Here is a 6,413-nt window from a genome sequence, read left to right as displayed (position 1 = left end):
TGAGCCCGTCCTCCGATTTCTACCTCCCCCAGCCTCCACTAATATGGACCGAGGAGTGGTACCCCTATCCCAAAGCTGTGCTGTTCTATCACCACACCCCCCTCAGGGACCACCCTAAACCTACCAGGACCACCCTGAAACAAGCCGACAGGCACCGCAAACCCACTGCATCAACAACCTCAACTAACTAACTAACCAACTAACTAACTAACCAACTAACTAACTAAATAACCAACTAACTAACTAACCAACTAACTAACTAACCAACTAACTAACTAAATAACCAACTAACTAACTAACTAACCAACTAACTAACTAAATAACCAACTAACTAACTAACTAACCAACTAACTAACTAGCGGTCCAGTTTGAAGAACAGCAGTTTACTAGTCTGCATATGAAGACTGACACCTCCCAAACACCACTAGACTGTGTGTGTGTGTGTGTGTGTGTGTGTGTGTGTGTATGTGTGTGTGTGTGTGTGTGTGTAAGTGTGTATGTGTGTATGTGTGTGTATGTGTGTATGCGTGTGTGTATGTGTGTGTGTGTATGTGTGTATGTGTGTGTGTGTGTGTGTGTATGTGTGTGTGTGTGTGTGTGTGTGTGTGTGTATGTGTGTATGTGTATGTGTGTATGTGTGTATGTGTGTGTGTGTGTGTGTGTATGTGTGTGTGTGTGTGTGTGTGTGTGTGTGTGTGTGTATGTGTGTGTGTGTGTGTAGTGCAGATGCTTCACAGTAACATTCACATCAACGTATGGGAGTATGTAACTATAACAACAGCCTTTAGTGGAAGAGTAGAACGCTTGCTTCATAATGATCCATCAAATGATCTGTGCATTGCATTTCCACCAAGCCCAACGCATTGAGGATAAATATGCAATATAAACTCAATATTCCATCATGCGACTAAATCAGCCAATGTTTGTGCTTTCTCTGTGTTGGTGTTGGTTTTTTTCCTGCGTGTGAAAGGCAGCGGTGGTCTTGTGACGGTGACTAGCGTTCGGAAGCATAATATTTTCAAGGCAAGACAAGGATTGTGTTTGTTTGTTACCATCAAAACACGACTAAATCAGTCACTGATCAATTTGGTGCAAGGCTGTCAGGACAATCAATAAGTTCAGCGGCCGAGGCCTTAGGTATCTGCAACACACTACGTAACAAATCAGTCATGCTGTAAACAGAAAAATAACAAATAAAAGTGTAATCGCCAAACAATGTACAAGAGAGAGAGGGGGGGGGGGGGGGGGGGGGGGGGGCTGCATTTCAAATGCCTTCTTTAAAAAAAACGTTGGAAAAAAACAGCTAATCTTACGAGCCAATCCAGCGATTCTAGCTTCTAGACCTTCCTAGCTAGGCCCCTAGTTTGCGGGGTGGAAACACACACACACACACACACAGATAACCAAACAAACAAACAAACAAACAGAAAAACACAATATAACATCAACAGTCAACGTTCTATACATGTTCTAGCTTATCTCTGTGAATAACAGCTGCTATAGTCCAAACCCTTTCTGGAGGATAACAACAAACAAAAGTAACTCCTACGTACTACTGACTTCTTTAGTGTTTACGAGTCTAACTACCAGTATATACGTGTAGCACAGCGGAGGCTGGCCTAGGTAGAAATCGGAGGACAGGGGCTCGTTGTAAAATGCACAGAAACGGAACGAGGAACCTTATCAAACACAGGGTTCCCACACCTTCTGAAACACCAAATTCAAGCACCTTTCAAGGACTTTCAAGACTCAATTCCCTCAAATTCAAGGACCCAACACGGCATAGTTTGAGACAGATCGAGATGGGAATTTATATAATAGGAACTCTCCGCTCACAGACAACAATTAAAAAGAGAGGCTTGAATGTGTGAACACTAGATCTAGGTCTCTTGCCTACCACAGCACAGCAAAACAATATATTGTGAAATATGTGTAAAGTTAAGCAATACAGAGACTTATTTACTAGTTGACGAGCTAAGTAAAACATTTTTAAATATATATATTATTTTTCTTTAGAGAGAGAGAGAGAGAGAGAGAGAGAGAGAGAGAGAGAGAGAGAGAGAGAGAGAGAGAGGGGGGAATTCAAGCACTTTCAATGACCCATGTCTATCTTCAAAAACTTTTAAGACCTTGATTTTGAATTTTCTCAAATTCACAAACTTTCAAGGCTTTCAAGGACCCGTGGGAACCCTGCAAACATTCCTCGTTCCTGTTCCAATGCGTTTACAATGAAGCCCCCCGTCCTCCGATGTCTACCTCCGCCAGCCTCCCCCTGGTGTAGCAGTAGTCTCCTGAGAGCTCGGGGAAACACACACACACACACTGGGTCTCCTCCAGGGAACAGAGTCTACTGTCTTATCTACCATCTCTACTACTTATAATGCCTCTGCTCTTTCAGTAGCATATCAGCCCTCTCCTCTAACACTGCCCCCTGCTGGCAGGCTGTCCAGCAGTGAAGCGCGTCAGTGGAACTACAGGTGGAGGTTAGTTAAGTGTTCTCTTTTAGTGTCTGTTTCTTTTCTCTTTTTTTTAAGTTCACACCTAAAAAAAAAGAAAAAACTAACTTAAAAAACATGATATCAAGACACACATCATCATCATCATCACACACCACCGACAAATGCCCTCTAGGTGGGGGGTGGGGGTGTTGGGGAGGGGGGGTATTAGGGTGTTGGGGGGGGGGCGGACAGGGGGGGTGTGGAAGGCAGTGACAGACAGGACTGAGGTGGAACCTCCTCAGGGTTTCCCCGTCAACAGGTTGTGGAACCAGGTGGTCGCCCCCCCTCCTCCTCCCCCGTGACCTTTGACCTCGTCGGAGGAGGAGCCAGTGGCGCCCCCCCCCTCGGGGAGCAGGAACTGGGAGGAGGTGACAGAGGTGGGGCTCCCCAGGGAGGGGGCGGAGGGAGGGCCGCGGCCCCCCTCGAACTCCTCCGCCTCCTCCTCCTCCTCGGGGGAGTCCAGACCCCTCCAGGAGGAGCACTGGGGCTGGTAGCCCCCGAACGCCCCCCCCCCCGCGGCGGGGGCGGAGGTGGAGGGAGGAGGGGGTCGGGGGTCATCGTCAGGCTGGGGGGGGTCGGGCTGGGGGGGGCGTTCGGCGGCTTGCATCTGGGGCCGGTAGCTCCCCCCACCCCCTGGGCAGGAGGGGTTGGGGGCGTCGGGGTGGGGGAGGGGGGGGAGGTGGAGGGAGGGGTGCAGGGCCAGGGAGGAGAGGGAGGCGGAGGCCGAGGAGGTCTGGATGCCCGTGTAGGTGACGTCGGTGCGGGCCGAGTCCATGGAGCTGGTGGACGACCCCGAGGTGTCCGAGGGGGCGGGGCCTCGGCGGCCCCCACCCCCCCTGCGTGCCCCCCCCCCCGCCTCCGCCTCCGCCCCCCTGCCCCCCCTCCTCCTCCACCACCTGGTTGTAGTAGCGCAGCGTGGAGGGCTCGTCAGAGTCCGTGTCGACGGAGCCTTCGTCCCCCCGCTCCTCCTCCTCCTCCTCCTCGGGGACCACCACCAGCGCCTCCTTGCTGCTGTCCCAGTCCGGACGCTCCACGATGTGGACCATGCTGTGGGGGGAGGGCTTCACGTCCAGGGTGCCCTGGGGAGGGGGGAGAGAGAGGGGGGGGGGGAGGGAGGGAGGGGGGAGAGAGACGTAGGGAGATGGGGAGGGGGGATGAGAGAGAGGGAGGTGATAAAACAGCATCAGTGATGCGTTCACTCTGAGGATACACGGAACGCCTCTTGTCGGATCAAATGACTTGTGTTGTGATCATGGTGTTGGACGTGTCAGCGGCGGTCTGCGGCGGTCTCACCTGAGTCACGGTCCAGTCTCCTGGCAGCTTGGGCTCCGGGATGTCTGGGTAGAACGCCTTCTTCACCCTGGAGGAGCACATGACCAGTTATAACCCAGCATAACCATGAGATCATCATCTACACATGACCAGTTATAACCCTGCATAACCATGACATCATCATCTACATATGACCAGTTATAATATAACCCTGCATAACCATGACATCATCAGCTACACATGACCAGTTATAACACATAACCATTACATCATCATCGTCATCATCAATATGACGTTACATGTCAAGTTACAACGCCTCCTATCGTTCACAACTATGACGTCACACTTCTCACGCTAACAGACTAGACACATTCTCCAACGCCATTGGCCAGTGCCTAGAAGCACATGACCAGTGGGAGGGGCTCAGTGTCCAGGTGTCCGGTGTCAGGGGTCAGGTGACCTGGTCCTGAGGCCTTACCACTTCCTCTTCTTGTAACACAGGACGGTCACCAGGATGAGGCAGCACGCCATGGTTCCCAAGGTAACCAGGATCACCAGGACCAGCCAATCAGCTGCGAGGAGGGAAGATGACAGCGGTTAAGAGAAAAAAAACGTGATTACGTAAAATAATCGCCGTTAGACGATTATGACATAATTGTTACAGGCCTAGGTTGAAGGGTGTGATATGCATTCTCAGAAGGGGAGGGGGGGGGTGTTGGGGGGTACAGAGGGGGAGGGAGGGTACTTACTATAGGGCTCCAGGGGGGAGGTTGGGGGAGGTTGGGGGAGGAGGGGGAGGTACGTACTGTAGGCAGGGGTGCAAACTGGCGATGGTCCAAAAAGATGACACTTTTTTTTTGCCCGTAGATGGTTAGCTCTATCATTAACAGTGGTCTAACAATGATGCGCGTGTAAGTAGCGATGGCCCTGACCTTAACACCCTCATAATTAATGTAAGCAACCTGTTCTCAAAATAATTATGCGGGTTCCTGCAGGTTTCAACAAGTTACATTTAAGACCTTTATAAGACCACTTTTAATAGATTTTAAGACCTATTGAGCAAGTATTGGTATTAGACTCACATTTGTTGATTATTTTCATTAGCAATGCTGGGTGATCTGTTCTGTTGCATATAGAACAATGATAATGTAAGTTAGCCTACTCTATCAATTTCTTGATTCATTTCCATTGCTTCTCAACACATTAGATATAATAGCATAAATAACAGAATAAACTCACACACTTACTCACACTCACTTACACTGCATAGCCTACATACTGAGATATGGCACACACACACCTCTCAGAGGAGGTCCACACACACACACACACACACACACACACACACACTATACTAAACCACACATACCGTTGCTACCACTGCAAGTTTGAAGAAATTCTAACTTCACATGCCTACAGTCGAATCGCCTCCTACGGCGATTATCGTATCAAGGCCTCTTGTCTTATCATTTCACGCGGCAAAATATCAGGGTTTTGGGCGCAGCTTAACCAATGTCACACGAGCAATAAGTGTGCGATAAGTTTTGTTTTATATGTTGTCTCTCATCTGCACGCGTCGTATTCCCACGCAGTGGGTCTGGCGACAATAATACATTTTCCGGTCAGACTTTCTAAATAAAAATAAAATCGATTCTACGCAAGTCTAAAGCAAACAGAAGCCATTAAAGAAATGTATTTTGAAAGTCTCGCCCTGTGTCTGATCCTGATGTTATAGAAGCAGTGTAGCAGCAGGTTAAAAGCGAGGTAAAGGGGGACGCGAGACAGTCTCGGGCAGCGTTCGTAAATTCGCTCTGCGCACTGGGCTCAACGTCATAAAGGGACAAAGTAATTTGATTGGACAAGAGGCATTCCATGGCTGCTGATCAGATTTCCAGAGCGAATTTACGAACGCAGCCTAGGGCAAACCACTCGCCGACTCGTTTTTTCATAACACGAAACTTGAAGTTGTAAAGTACCCACTCGATATAATAAACAACAGTTTAACAATCACTAAATACTTATAATGATCATCTAATTATGTGTAGTTATGTGTTTCTAGCATGTCGATGTTCTATCAGGTAAATTCGCTAGAACTAACCTCCATACCCTGGTTCAGAAGAAGAAATCAGTCCTTCGTCACTTACATCGTCGTCCTCAATGAAACTTTTAGGTGGATTGGTTACCCTAGCCTAGATGGTCTTTGTGACATTTCACAATCACAAACATATATGTACAGAAACTCACTAAAGTATAAAACACCGCTAAAATACTGCTTCTCTTCAAATCACTCCATGACACTTTGAGGTCAGTGCATTTGTTTTTTTGGTGAACTACCGTAATAACCCTAAATGGCTATAGAGTGCAACTTCTGTGCTTTCAGATTGCACATATAGTTCAAGAATTACGATAGTTTGAACGAACCCTGTAAATTCCTGTTGAGAAGTTATCGCAACATAGAAATAACTTCTATGTTATTTTATTTGATTACTTCTTATGTTTCTACTTCCATCTTAAGAACTTTTTAAGACGTTTTATTTCAACTGCAGCAGAGTTTAGCAGACAGGAAGATGTTAGCTTGGGCATCATGTGACTTGGATGAGATGAGATGTAGACCCCCCCCACCCTCCCCAATTTTTTTTCTGC

General features: G+C 48.0%; 1 pseudogene across 1 annotated transcript in view; it reads right to left on the bottom strand.

Moving 5' to 3' along the window:
• Window positions 1-2,736: 2,736 nt before the first annotated feature.
• The window catches only part of LOC308159162 (leukemia inhibitory factor receptor-like), a 37,271-nt pseudogene continuing 33,594 nt past the window's right edge, over window positions 2,737-6,413 (bottom strand). Inside the window, exons 16-19 of the transcript in view lie at window positions 4,249-4,342; window positions 3,792-3,858; window positions 3,375-3,577; window positions 2,737-3,334 (exon numbers count right to left, since the gene is read on the bottom strand). The product of the transcript in view is annotated as a leukemia inhibitory factor receptor-like (transcript). The remainder of the gene's footprint in view (window positions 3,335-3,374; window positions 3,578-3,791; window positions 3,859-4,248; window positions 4,343-6,413) is intronic.

The sequence above is a fragment of the Nansenia antarctica genome, assembly GCF_963989245.1.
Source record: "Nansenia antarctica genome assembly, chromosome: 5".
Lineage (NCBI taxonomy): Eukaryota > Metazoa > Chordata > Actinopteri > Argentiniformes > Microstomatidae > Nansenia > Nansenia antarctica.
This window is presented reverse-complemented; position numbering and strand designations above follow the sequence as displayed.